Consider the following 15,116-nt stretch of genomic DNA (forward strand, 5'->3'; position numbering starts at 1 on the left):
TCTGCGCCCTACCTTATAACATTTTTTTGTATTTCAGAATATCTAAGTGTATTATCTGGGATTCATGGATGCAGTATTTTAAAACTCTCAGGCAATTTTTTTTTCCTTTGCATTCAGTATCAAGAGTCACTGTTCTGCATTTTCCAAGAGGCTTGACAGTAGTATGGATTCATTAAGCAGCATTGCTGAGGAGATTGAAGTTCCTTGATACTATTCATTGTTCAGTAAATATCAGGTACTTCTATATAGGTCAGAGATATAGGCACACTGAGACACAGACATGCATACTTACACAGAGAAGTGGACACATAGACAGCCACAGACATGGTTGAAGAGAATTACACACACACACACACACACACTCACACTCACACACTCACACTCATTACCAAAGACTCATGGACAGTAGACACACATACCCACACATATGCACACATACAAGGATAATGGTATATAGGCATCACACCTGGCACACATAGACATACACACAGCAATGCAGAGAGGTTCACATTGACACACAGATTCATCCAGATACCCCAAAATAGAAAAGAAGAGAGACACACACTAAAAAAAAGGCCCTTTCAAGCTTTGACTTTATTGCTGCAAGCAGGATGCTGGATAATCTTCATTTGCTAGTTCCCTGTAGATGGGATGTAAGTCACTTCAGTGTTATGTGCCCTTTCCCCCGCATAGGTCCTGGGTTAGAGAAGGTTAGATAGAAACTGTCACCTTAAAAAAGGGAAATGTGTGGCATTTCAGTTGGAAAGGAGCTTCGACTGAGAATTTTCGCCTGTGCGACCTTGCAGCCTTGGGAACAAAATGAAAAAATCACCTAGTTGGGGTGCTGACAGAGATCTGGTCAGTAGATCAAAATGGCAGGTCACAATGTTAATAAATAATACCTGTGTGGCCCCTTTACAATGACAAATAAGTTCATACTTACAGTTCACAACCACCACTTAGGCAGTGCTTTACTGCTATGACCTAATTTGATCTTCAAAAAATCCCAGTTAGATAAACACTATTATTGTGCCTTTTTAAAAGTTGATAGTACAGGGAGGTTAAATACATATCTGAAGCCACCTAGTTTATTAGTTTCCTGTGGCTGTCATAACACATTACCAGATGTCATGTGACCTTAAACAAGAGAAATTTAGTTTCTCACAGCTCCTGAGGCCAGATGTCTAAAACCAAGGTGTTGGCAAAGCCTCTCTGCCTCCAGGTTCTACAATCTTTCCTTGCCTTTCCCAACTTTGAATTACTATTAGCATTCCTTGGCTTCCTTAGTTTGATGCCACATCCAATCTCTGCCTCTGTCTTCATATCACCTTCTCTTCTATGTGACCCTGTCTAAGCCTCTTCTCTATCATGCAAGCACTCATTAGATTTTGGATCCATCTCCATCATCCAGGATCATCTCCTCATCTCCAGATCTCTAATTACAACTGCAAAGATGTTGTTTTTGTTGTTGTTGTTGTTGTTCCCCCAGTAAGTTAACATTCACAGGTTCTGGGGTTTCAAATATAGACCTCTATTTTTGGGGTCTATCATTCAACCTGTGACATATGGCTGCTAAGTAGAATGTCTGAGAGGCACTCTCCTATGCGACTGGCTGTGCTATTAACTAGCATCAGACCCTGCCTCTGCACTCACTGAAATAGGGATTAATCTGACAGCACAGAGACAGACCTTGTCAGCCACCTTTCCTCATGAAGAAATGTAGCTTGGGATCCAGTGTTCAGATTCCAGTCCCCTCTGATTGATCTCCAGTAAGATGAGCCTCTAGGTGATTCACTATCTGTCCATGAGCTGGACCAGGTGAAGAAAGAGGCTGGATTCCGAGTGCACGTCTTCAGGGCTGTAAATAAAACTGGAATGGTGATGCCTTAAATTTCCTTTAAACCAAGATTGTTTTTCTCTAGAAAGCAGTGCAACCGAACCTGTATTCTACGTCTCTCTCTACCCCACCCCTGCTTCTCTAAGAACAGTACAACTGTTCTTTCAACATGAATACCAAAACTATCTTAGAAGCTTATGGATTGATTGCATTAGACTACATGGGTGAAGAAAGCTGGACATTGGGAACATATGTTTACATTTTTGTGAATGTGAGGTTGGCTGGAATGTCAAATACAAAGTGGGCGGACAGACTGTTGGTCATTTTAACTGGCTTTGAAATAATCCTATTAAAATCCCACCTCAAAATTTGGCTACAGGGAGGTCTGTGTACTCATACTTGATTATGAAGTCCTCTGTCAATCAACAAGACACATTGAACATTTTCATGCTTTTGTGTCTGTGATAAGTTCTGTGGCAGATACAAAGTGAGTATTCCTATACACAAAGGGATTATGGTTTAATTGAGGAAACAAATGATTTTAATGAATCACTGTCTTACTAGAAACAATAAGAGGCCAAAGAGCTCATCTTACTTGAAAGATATATTTTATTTTGATCCACCTACTACTACTTTAATAGTTACGTACTTTTGTGAGAGGAAGGGGGTGGCGAGGGAGATAGAGGATACAAAGCAGGCTCTTCGCTGACAGAAGAAAGCCCAATGCGAGGCTCAAACTCATGAATGGTGAGCTCATGACCTGAGTCAAAGTCAGACGCTTAACTGACTGAGCCACCAAAATGCCCTACCCACATACTACTTATTAAAAATGCTCACACTATCTACCAATATTTAAAATTCAGGGGATTTCACATAAAAATCTATAGTTCTAACAGGAAAACTCATAATGTCAGATGAGCAAGGCAAGCTAAGACCATATTCTACCGTAGTGGTATTTGGTTATTTAAGCAGGAACATGTCATCTTCATTTTAACACAGTCTCAAAACTCCTGATTGCCTTAATTTGGGCTCATTTTATCTGTTTAGATTATCTGTCTGTTTGTTACAGTATTTGAGTTAATAACTCTTATGTTAGGCAAAAAGTTATTAATGCATTGACAGATAGTTGAAGACTCTAGAGAAGGGGGGTTTTCATGGATGGGAAGGAGCAGTTGGGGAGCTTGGAAGTGAGAATGAATCTGTTCTGTAGAAGAGTCAGGAATTAGAGAGGTTTGGGGGAGGGGAGATAAAAGGAAATTAAGTGCAGAGATGATGAGAAGAAGAGCACAAGGTTAATGCAAAATTAAATTCTGGTGTATTAAAGTTTTAAAAGAAGAAAATAGAGGAGAGTATCTTTATAGCAGGGTTGAGAAGGGACCCCAGAGTTAATAAAGGACTACAAAAGATACAAAAGATGCACAAATAAACAGACAAAAGTAGGCAAAAATTGTTAACATATTCCAGAAGAGTAATCAAATGGCCAAGAACTACAAGAAAATGTTTTTGAACACACAAGAATTAAAAGATGCAAAATAATACATACTGACTATATATGTGTAAATATAACAAAATCTAAATGTCTTACAATTCCGAGGGAATATAACAGGGATATGGGAAAATAGCTTCATATGCTTCTACAAGATGTATCAGTGATACAGCAGTCTTTCAGGACAATTAGACGAAATCATAAAGTAGAATATTATACATTCGATTCAGCAACTTCATGCTTAGAAATGGAGATTTCCTTGCATAAGATTACAAGGAAACATATACAGGCATGTTCAGTGTACCATTGTGTAAGAAATTAAAAAAAAATAGAACTAAAATGTTCTTGAGTAGGAAAGTATTTAAAGTACACAGTCCTCACACAATGAGAATATATATAGTGGTAATAGACTCAAGTTACATATTACTTTGGCTAAATCCCTAAGTCAGATGTTTAAAGATAATAAAGCTATAATGTAGCAATATGTAATATGAGACTATTTATGTCAAATGTAAAAACCTGCAAAATTAAATGAATACCCAAACTAAACACACATGGTCTATGAAGATACTACAAAGGGGGTCTGTTGGATGAGCAAGAGTTTATGTGGGTGTTTAAGATTGATTTGTTCTATCTCAGGGACGTGGAAGCTTGGGGAACTCATGATTGCAGATTTTGACGTTTTTATTATGTGATTGAACAACTATTGTCACTGTTCTCTTTTTAAAGAGATGAGGCAAGGTGGGGGATTGGCAGGCATTGTAGATTCATTTGAAAGATGCTTTTTGGAAAATCATTACCAGAAGGAAAAAGAGAGTCTACTGGTAAACCAGCTCTGAGAGGTGGAGGAGAAGGGAAAAAAAAGATATTTTGCATTTAGCACTTTTCTCTTTGTTGTAATTATGAAGACTCACAATCCTTCAAATAATTCACTCAGCCAACAAACATTACCTGTTGCCTGGGCATTTGCAATGGCCTGCCATCCCTGTCAGTCCTCACCCACTTCCCACCTCCTACACACCAAATGAGTCAGCCTCCTAAAAGCATAGCTCTGATAATATATTTCCAGACCTTTATTTTCTTCTGCCTGAAGTTTGATTTCTACGGTTCTCATCTGGCTCTGACTTTTCTTTCTATTCCCACCCACTTCTCTCTCAATAGGTAGGTACTTAGCACCTGCTTCACGCAGGCTCCTTTGTAGGCACTGGCGAGTAGGTGTGCAAGATGAACAAAACACCTGTTTCTGTGAACTCACAGTCCCACTGGAGGAGACAGACAACAGAATAGTGAGCCAACAATCTAGATAATTGCACCTGGCATCAGTGCTACACATTCAACAAAACCAATATATAACTGTCAATGACTGGAAGCATGCGGATGGTCAGCAGAATCTCCTTTGAGGAGGTAGCTTTTGAGCTGAAATCAGAGAGATGAGGACATGTCAGCTGTGGAAATCTCTATGGGAGGATGTGTACATTTTTTTCTCTCTTGCTCTGACCAAACCGATCTCTGCCGTGAATACATTCAGCACTTTCTAGTGCCTTGCATTTTGTCCATGTGGTTTCTTGCACCAGGAATGTGTTTCCTTCTGTGGGAGCCCTACCTTGCTTCAAATGCCACCTCCTCTAGCAAGCATTACGTGATTTCCTTTACCAAATCCACTCTTAACCAGTATATGCATTGGTGTAAACAATGCAAATTCTTTGTTTTCCTAAGGACCATGCTGATCACAAGTAACAAGGCTCGTTGGAATAGGGTAAGCAAAAATTAGGGTTGACTTATTGGCTTATGTAAGCAAAATACAGAATGGTCAACTGTAGGGCTGGTTTCAGGGAACACTGCGCCTATTGCTGTAACAGTGAATCACCACTTACTCCCTTTTCTTTGTTTTCCTTTCTGTATGTTATTTTCTTCTTGTAAGCTGCTCTTTCCCACAAACCTGGCCCTAGGGTTGCAGGTAGTTCTGTACTTATATATTTAGGACTCTGAACTTAAAAAATAACTTTTCCCCCAACTCCCTCAAGTCAAAAAAAAAACCCTCAGGGAAGGATTCTCCTTCTTAGCCTATTTTTTAATCACCTAATTATGCCTGGGAGCAGAACTGTGGGGGAACAAGAACTCAGACTCAGTCATTCAAGAGTCACATGCCCATTCATGTGAGGCGAAGGCAACTTCATAACAAATGCTTGGCTGGAGTTGGAGAGAAACTTGTACCCCAAGGGAAGGGGGAGAGCTGTTCTGAGCTAAGAAAATTTTTAAAAAGTTCCCTCATCTTTATCAAATACATGGCATAGGACAGCTCTACCTCTGGATACAGGCGTTATAAAGATGTATGGCCTGTCCGCTAAGCCTGCTCTACCCCCACAGTGCTAAAGAAAATCACAGTGGGTTGGGAAGGTTGTATGCACAGCACTTCCCAAGACTTCCGTGGGGGCTCCAGAGTCATAACATCAGCCACATTCTTTACTCCCTTCTTGCAAACCCCATTTATTCCATACAGTCTCGGTGTTTCCATCCTATCTCTGTGGCCAACTTTTCCCAAAGGCAAATAAGAGTGGGTACTAATGCCACTCTAGAGAAGCAAGTTTGCAGAATGCAGTGCTGTGCCTCTCTCTGAGGCTTGCTGTTAATTTTTGGACAACGCTGTTACCTTCAGTTTCTTTCAGTCAATCCAAATGTCATTATGTTGTAGCTAGAAAGCATGGCCTTCTCTGGAAGAAAACCAATCCCAAACCTTCTTTTTTTATTTGGGTGCTACAGATGATTAATCTCACTCTCCTGCCTTATCCACCACCCACTCAACTCTCAAAGAATATTGGCTGTCACCACATAGCCCCAGGATGCAGGACTTTTTTCGTAACTATTATGACATGTGCTATTTTGTACCATTTCGTATTTTTCACTTTTTCATTTATAAGTGTTTGAAATCTTTCCCTCCTTCAGGTTCTCCTCTTTAAAGGAGGAATTATTGATTCTTGTGTCAGATCTTGGCTCTTTTATGGTGTGGAATCTAGGAGTTGAAAAATTTTTTGGAAAAAAAAAAAACAAGCCTAAATTGATGTGAATGACAAATGAGTAAGCCGGAGATAGAGGAGGTAGGAAGAAAGCATAAGAATCTGCTTGTCTTGTGCTGAATTATAGATATATATTTTCAGAATTATTTGAAACAAAGAAAAAACATTGTGTATATGTCACAATGAATGTAAAATATATGAGATATTTGAAAATAATTAAGAAATTTTGAGTGGTTTCATTAACTCGCTTTGGTATTTATGGGACCACAAAGTTGATATAAATTTGTGATCATTTTTTAATGTTTATTTTGTTAATGCATTTTAAAATATTATTTATTTTTGAGAGAGAGAGCTAGCTAGCATGATCAGGGGAGGGGCAGAGAGAGTGGGAAACACAGAGTTTTGAGACTCCACGTGTAAGTGAAATCACATGGTATCTGTTTTTCTCTGCCTGACCTATTTCACGTAGCATAATACTCTCTAGGTCCATCCATGTCCTAAAGGGCAAGATTTCATTCTCTTTTATGGCTGAGTAATATTCCACTGTGAATACACCATGGTTTTATCCATTCATCTACTGATGGACAGTCGGGTTGCTTCCATACTTTGGCTATTGTAAATAATGCTGCAGTAAATGGAGGGGGGTGCCTCTATTTTTTCAGATTAGTGCTTTCTTTAATTCAAGTAAATACCCAGAAATACAAATCCTGGATTGCACAGTACTTATATTTGTATTTTTTCAAGGAATCTCCATTCTGTTATCCAGAGTGGCTTTGCCAATTTACATTTCCATGAATAGTGCACAAGTGTTCCTTTTTCTCCACATCCTTGGCAACACTTATTAATCTTGTCATTTTACACAAGCCGTTCTGACATGTGTAAGGTGATATCTCACTGTGTTTTAAATTGCGTTCCTTGATGCTTAGTGATGAGCATTGTTTCATGTGTCTGTTGGCCATCTGCATATCTTTCTGTAAATGTCTACTCAGCACATCTGCCCATTTTTAATTGGATTATTTGTTTTGGGTATGTTAAATTATATGAGTTTTTCATATACTTTAGATTTTAATCTTTACCAGATATATCATTTGTAAATATATTCCCTCATTTAGAAGGTTGCCTTTTATTTTGATGATGGTTTCCTTCACTGTGCAGAAGCTTTTTCTTTTGGCATAGTTCTAATAGTTTATTTTTACTTTTGTTTCCCTTGATGGGGAGATATTTCAAAAGAAATATTGCTAAAGCCAATATTCATGAGTTTACTATGTTTTGTTTTATGAGTTATATGGTTTCTAGTCTTATATTTAGACACCTAATCCATTTTGAGGTTTTTTTTGTATGGCACAAGAAAGTAATTTTCATTCTTTTGCATGTAGCTGTCAGGTTTCCACAGGACCATTTATTGAAGTGACTGTATATTGTCTCTTCATTGTCTCATAATATACAATGACTGTATACTGTCTCTTTGTCATAGATTATTTGACCATATCAACATGAACTTATTTCTGGGCTCAAATCTCTTTGATTTATCTAGGTGTCTATTTTTGTATCAGTATCATTTTGTGTTGATTACTATATATTTGTAGTATAGTTTGAAATTTGGAATTGTGATCCCTCCAGCTTTGTTCTTTCTCACATTACTTTGCCTATTCAGGGGTCTCTTCTGGTTCCAAACAAATTTTATGATTATTCTAGTCCTGTGAAAAATACTCTTGATATATTTATAGGGATTGCATTAAACCTGTAGATGGCTTTGGGTGGTATGGACATTTTAACAATAATAATTCTTCCAGTGCATGAACATGGTATATCTTTCCATGTATTTGTGTTGGTTCAATTTCCTTCATCAATGTCTTATAGTTTTCCTAGTATGAATCTTTTACCTACTTAGTTAATTTATTCCTAAGTATTTTTATTCATTTTGATGCAATCATAAATGAAAGTGTTTTCTTCTTTCTCTTTTTACTATTTCAGTATTAGTGTATAGAAACACAACAGAATTCTGTATATTGCATCATCATATACCACTGTCATAACAAAGTTTTGTAAAATGTAACAATGTCATGACAAAAAGCTGTTTACTTTGTAATGATGGTTTGGAATTTCTCTTGGTGCTTCACAACCTCTCTGTATACCCAAGGCTCACAGCATTTACCCCTTGCCTTTGGTATAATATTCATTCATAATCTTTTGTTCTTATAAATAATTTATTTTTGGATATTATCACCAACAGACTTAGTTTGTGTCAAGTGTCAAGCCCTGTGGTAAAATTCTGAATGTCTGATCTCTCTTAATCCCCATAATCAGTCTAGTGTGAGTAAGGGACATGCAGAGAGAGGGAGATACAGAATCTGAAATAGGCACCAGGCTCTGAGCTGTCACCACAGAGCCCAACTTGGGGCTCGAACTCAGGGGCTGTGAGATCATAACCTGAACTGAAGTCAAAGTTTTACCAACTGAGCCACCCAGGAGCCCCAAAGATAAATTTAATTTTAATAATACATTATTTAAGTCCATATATCCAAAGAGTCATTTTCTTATATATAAATATTGAAATTATCTGTAAGATATTTTATATTCTATATTTTTGTTAAGTTTCAGAATTCAGCTTATATTTATACTTATAGCACATTTCAACTTGGATTAGTCATATTTCAAATTCCCAGTAAGCATACATGGTTATTGGCTAATGTCTAAGACAGCAAAAACCCTATACCCAATATTCTTGTTTTTCAGGTTTGCTTTTTAAACTGTTCAGCTTTCATAGTTTAGATTTAGGTTGAAAGGCTAATCAGCATTCAATCCAAAAATGATATGTCAGAAAATTATTTCTCTTAATGGAGAAATCAGTCCTTGAGCCTCTGTTAATGACTTAATTGGCTAAGGATAATATATTTGGCAAGGTGGCAGATTTCCATTTGTTTAATTAAATAAACATGGAGAATAAAATTACAGGTCTTTTCGAGTTACTTCAGGCCGTAACTACAGGAGCTTCACTTGACTTCTCTGAAACATGAAAGACACCAGAGCTAAGAAATTCTTAAAATGAAATCACAGCCACCCAAGGTAGTGACAAGGGACTAACAAGCCATTTTCAGAATCCCTCTTGGGGCCAGTTCCTCAACAGTGATCATTGTGAGTTACGTGGCCATTTGTTCACAGGGTTCTCCAAAGTTCTGGGATAACCTCATGTCCCATTTTCCCCATGTCCCATTCTAGTCAATTCTGCATTAAGAGGAACTCTTCAGGTCTTAATATTTCTGCATTTCATTATATGATTGTTTCAATTTTTAAAGTATAACACAGGCATATAGTTTATTGACCTCACAAATGCCTCCAGTAACTGAATTATTCATCTTACTCTTTTTTCTCACTTTCCCACTCCTTACTCCCAGGATTACCTTATTTCCCCAACTATTTTCAGTCTCTGATTATGGTGTCTTATGGCCAAATTAAATCATTTACTATCTTGATGAATTTGGGACAAATATTCAAATATGTGAAACAAATAATTGTTTTAAATGATAGCAGTGTCTGTCCAGCAGGTCCTGAGTATTTGGCATACATAACATGTGCCAGGACTGTGTCAGCCTAGGATCAGTGTCAGGAATATGAGCCCTAAGAAAATGCAAATTAAAAAAAATCACAATGAGATATCACCTCACACTTATTAGAATAGTTACCAGCAAAAAGACAAGAAGTGTTGACATTGAGGATGTGGGAAAAAGGGAGTTCTTGTGCACTGTTGGTAGAAATGTAAATTGGTACAGTCACTGTAAGAAGGAGTATGGTGATGTCTCAAAACACTAAAAATAAAATGGAATTCTGAGTGGCTCAGTCACTTGAGTGCCCAACTTCAGCTTAGGTCTGATTGAAGAGTTCATGTCATCACATCGGGCTCTATGTTGACAGCTCAGTCCTGGAGCCTGCTTCAGATATTAAGATTCTGTATCTCCCTTTCTCTCTCTACCCCTCTCCTACTCGCTAGCTTTCTCTCTCTCTCTCTCTCTCTCTCTCTCTCTCTCTCTCTCTCTCCTCTCCTCTCCTCTCCAGTGTGCGCACGCTCACTCGCTCTCTCTCAAAAAATAAACATTAAAAATTAAAAAAATAAAAATAAAACTACCATTTAATCCAGTAATCTCACTTCTTGGTTTATACACAAAGAAAACAAAACCACTATCTTGAAGAGACCTCTATATTCCCATATTCATTGAGGCATTATTCAGAATAGCCAAGAATGACAGCAACTTGCATGTTCATCAACAAATCAATGGATAAAGAAAACATGTTCTATGTATACAGTGGAATATTATTCATCCATTAGAAAGAAGGAAACTCTGACTTTTGCAGCAACACTAATAGACCTCCAGAGCATTATACTAAAAGAAATAAGCCAAAAAGTGAAAGACAAATGCGGCATGATATCACTTATATGTGGAATCAATTAAAACTGAAATCACAGAAGTCCAGTAGATTGCTGGTTGCCAGGCAATGGGGGTAATGGGAGCTGGTCAAAGTGTACAGACTCCTAGTGATAAAATGAATCCATTCTAGGGATCTAATGTAGAACATGGGTCGTTAACAATACTGTTTTATGTACTTGAAAATTGCTAAGAAACTACATCTTAAAGGTTTTCACCAATTCTTGTTTGTGTATATGAGGTATACAGGTGTTAACTCATCTTACTGTGGTAATCATTTTGCAGTATGTAGGTATGTCAATCATCATGTTGAGCACCTTCGACTTAACAAAGTGTTACATGTCAATTTTATCTCAGAGCCAGAAAAAGAAAAGAAATGTTGTTCCTGGGGTCACACTGCTAGAATCTGAATCTGGAACCCCATTTTATATACTTACTGTGTCCTTTACAGCAGCACCGTGAGCATGTATTATTACCTCCATTTACCAGATGAGGAAACAGGGGGCTTAAAAAGGCCAAGTAGCTTGCCTAAGTTACACAGCCAATAAGTAAAAATAGAATTGGTTGAAATCTTCCTGAGTACAAAGTCCAGCTCTTTTAGAACTATGACAGTACTCAGGTACTCAGATCTGCTGGCTCAGATGCCTTCATCTTTGTCACGGTCATCTATTTTGATGTCTCTTTCCTGGTAACAGCAGAATGTTGTTTACTAGAACAATTCCTAACCTGCATCTCGGAAAATTAAAAGGAATCTTCCAAGAAGAATTTGATATGCTGCTGAATGTTGAATTTAAACGTTTGATTTCTTTTTTCAAGGTTTTTGTTTTGTTTTGTTTTGTTTAATCTTAAGAGAGACAGAGACTGAATGAGTCTAGCGCAGGGAAAGGGTGGAGAAAGAGGGGGAGAAAGAGATTTCCAAGCAGGCTCCCTGTTGCCAACTGCGGAGCCCAACATGGGCTTGAACTCCCAAAACTGTTAGATCATGACCTGAGCTTAAAGCAAGAGTTGATCGCTTAATAAACTGAGCCACCCAGGCACCCCTGAACTTTTAATTTCTTAAAGATGCTAATGATGCTTTTTTCTTTTTAACTTAGTATTCACAACCTAGGGTTTTGAACTATAAATGAGATATTTCCTTAGATTATCTTAAATGATAGTATCTTAAAGTTTTCTAGCAGTTTGACTTAAATGACATCATTATGGCTGGCTTAAATATTTGTTTTTATCTCCAGAATCAAACTATTTCAGAAGCTTACGTAGTCCCTTATGTGTCCTTCCCTTTTGATGTAAAAGGTAGTTCTATCCTGATATCGATGCCTGATAAAACTTTGTTTCCCTTTGACAGTTTTTTTTAAGAGTTTATATATTAGAGTCACATTAATTTTATCTCAAGGAGAACTTACCTATACTTCCACCTTATACATTTACAAAGGCTTCCATTTACTTTTAAATCATTGAGCACTGCACTCAGCTATCACTAATTAGATGCTAATTAATGTTCTTTTACTTGCTCAGTTATTTGGAATCTTTCTTTTTCTTCATGTCAGTGTCCCTGAAAGTGTGTAAATTTCATTAATAGCTTTTATCTGCTCTTTAAACAGATTGTGGAACAAAGTAGTCTTTTGAAAATTACAGCGGCCAACATCTACATTTGACAAAGACACAAAATTCTAGGGGATATTATTAACCTGACAGTAATTACCAACTTCAGGGAGATACTAGCACAGCAAGATGCTCTACAAATTTCTTAACTGATATAAATCAGTCCTTTAAAGTTCACTTTTAACATTGAGCCTCTGAGAAAGTGCGAGAAAAAGATTACAGGACAAAACTTAAAATGCTGGGATAAAAGTTTTAAAACTAACATATGTCAAATATATGCTTATTTTATTTCATCTTTGAACAGTCTTGTGTACTGGTAGATTCATCCCTTTTTATAGGGGAGAAGAGTGAGATTTTCAGCATTTACAGAAGTTGGGCTGAAGGGGGAATCCCATGCAGAGGGGAAGCATGTGCAAATGTCCAAAAACTCAAAGAAACATGGCAAGTTAAAGAGAAGGGAGAACAGAGCTTAGTCCCATGTTACAGGCAAGGCTGGCACATCCAGGATCACAAAAAACAGGTTAAGGATTTGGGGTATGTGGATGTGGATGATAACTCTCCCAACGATGTGAAGAATGGATTAAGAAGGATAAGAGTAGTAAGCTTCACCGTCAGTAAAGACAGATAATTATGGCTCCCATGAGGATATTGATAGTTCAAGTAGAATATAGACAATTTTGAGAAAGATTTTATAAGTAAACTGATAAAGATGGCCAAGACTGAGGGAGGGGCAGATGCTGAGTGTGAATTTCAGGTGTTCAACTTCCAAACTCAGTAGAAAGTGGAAACTTTTTTTTTTTTTTAAGCAAAGAGCTTTGGAAAGGAGGAACAATATCAAAAGAAGTATCATAGGTTGGGTTGACCAGGGAAATAGACTCAAAGGCTGAGATTTGCTGGCATGAGGTTTCTTGTAAAGGAGAGAGGAAATGGACACTTCAGAGAAGAAGGTGATAGGATGTAGATACCACAGAGGCCTCAGCCTTTCCTACTGCTTGGTCTGACACTGGAATAGTCTTACAAGGATGTCCCATACTGAAGCCAATAGAATCCATAGGACAGTCATTGATAAGAGATTCCTCTGCGGAAAAGCTTAACCTCAGGTAAGCTGCTGAGGGTGGGATCCACTGAACTTTCAGTGAGCAAATGCCCTGGCAGCTGAGAAGATGAGTGAATAGATCCTCTAAGGTTACAGGCAATGCTCATCAGCATCTACTACATCCCACCCTTTGCCGCTCTCAGATCCATTGGAAACAGCTTCTCTATGATTATAGCAAGATTTTCTTGAGGAATTTTTCAAGATTATTGGGATGGACCATATTTCCTGTGGCTAGAACTAGGTTGGAGGCTGCAGCTGACCCTGTATCTCTCTGTGGTACTGCACATTTAGATTTTCCTCACCTTTGTTGGCACCTTTGCTGGCGAAAGAGGCTTATCTGGTTGAGTGATCCAGATCCTGTCTGCTAAAGTGTGAAAACCCCCGATCACCATGCCTTTCTTGGGTCATGATTACTGTCCTTGTCAATTCGCTATAAACAGTAGATAAGGGAGTGCTGAGAACTGCTCCATGGAAGGACCAAGCAGTCCTTCCTGCCCAGATCATGTGGCAGAAATTCCCATCTACCTCTCTGGTCTCCCCGTTTTTGCAATAGCAACTCCCTCTCTTTGTGATGATAGAGGCTTCTTGCTCCTCCTACATTTATGATCCCTTTCTTTGTCTACTGCTGTGCCCACACGAGAGCTTATGTGGGTAAGTCCGCGTGATTGGGCAGTAGACAAGCCTCAAATCTTGCTGCCTTCTCCTCTGGAAACTTCACTTTCTTTAAACCAGATCTTCTCTTTTCCTACCCTCCAGATACAGGAGATAAAGGTCTCATTATATGCTACCACAAAGATCTGACGTTCAATCCTCTTCTTAAATTGTTTTTAGACAATCAATAACCCAATTTTATAAAATAAAATAAAACAATGCTAGTTCCAAAACATTACTCAAAACCATTAAAAGGCATCAGAGCCAGTCAGTTTAAACAGAACTACCTTGGAATTGTGTAGTTTCCAAGATCACAGATAGGTTACATTTGAAATTTATGAATAGTTTTCTGTTCATCTTGATAGCATAAAATGTGATTCACATTTTATGGTTGAGATCCTGGACAAAGCACCTTCCTTATCTTGTTGAAGATACTAAGCAGCCTCCAAAAGGGGAACGTGCATGTTGGTTTTCAGAGATGGAGGAAGAATGTGTTGGAGAATGACCCTGGCTTGAAATTAGAATGATGTGGAATTTTTCACATGACCTGAGAAACTTGTAATGTACCTGTCTCCTCTCAGAGTTACAGACTACATGCTTAATTGAAGCTGTAAGTCAGATGCCAGCTTTTGATAAGCTCCAATTCAGATTTTCCTTTGCTTGAAAATACAATAAACGCCTTTGCTAGAAGTCCCTCTTCCCCTCCCTCTCTCTCTCTCTCTCTGTCTCTCTTTCTCTCATGCACACACACTCACACGCGCAAACGCACACACACAGACTTAAATTAGGTATAGCCTAACAGTAGGTAAAAGGCCAGACCCTCATGTTTGTCTTTTTTCCTTGAGTATAGTTATGACACAATGTTACCTTAGTTTCAGGTGTAAAGGTAATAATCCAACCTATTTTAAGATATACTTATCACAAATGTAACTAATTTTTGTTACCATACAGTGTTGTTACAGTAATGTTGACTATGTTCTTTATGCTGTACCTTTTATTTTGATGACTT

The 15,116-nt window shown here is 37.9% G+C and overlaps 1 long non-coding RNA gene across 2 annotated transcripts; it reads right to left on the reverse strand.

The window, feature by feature from the left end:
• Nucleotides 1–648: 648 nt before the first annotated feature.
• Nucleotides 649–13,937, reverse strand: LOC115273634. 2 transcript variants are annotated; one of them, XR_003900878.1, is made up of 3 exons: nucleotides 13,759–13,937; nucleotides 1,690–1,870; nucleotides 649–696 (listed from the first exon to the last, which is right to left on the reverse strand). It is a non-coding gene; the product is annotated as an uncharacterized LOC115273634 (long non-coding RNA). The 2 variants fall into 2 exon arrangements; XR_003900877.1 differs by having other exon boundaries at nucleotides 692–807.
• Nucleotides 13,938–15,116: the final 1,179 nt, after the last annotated feature.

Source organism: Suricata suricatta, chromosome 2, assembly GCF_006229205.1.
Source record: "Suricata suricatta isolate VVHF042 chromosome 2, meerkat_22Aug2017_6uvM2_HiC, whole genome shotgun sequence".
NCBI lineage: Eukaryota > Metazoa > Chordata > Mammalia > Carnivora > Herpestidae > Suricata > Suricata suricatta.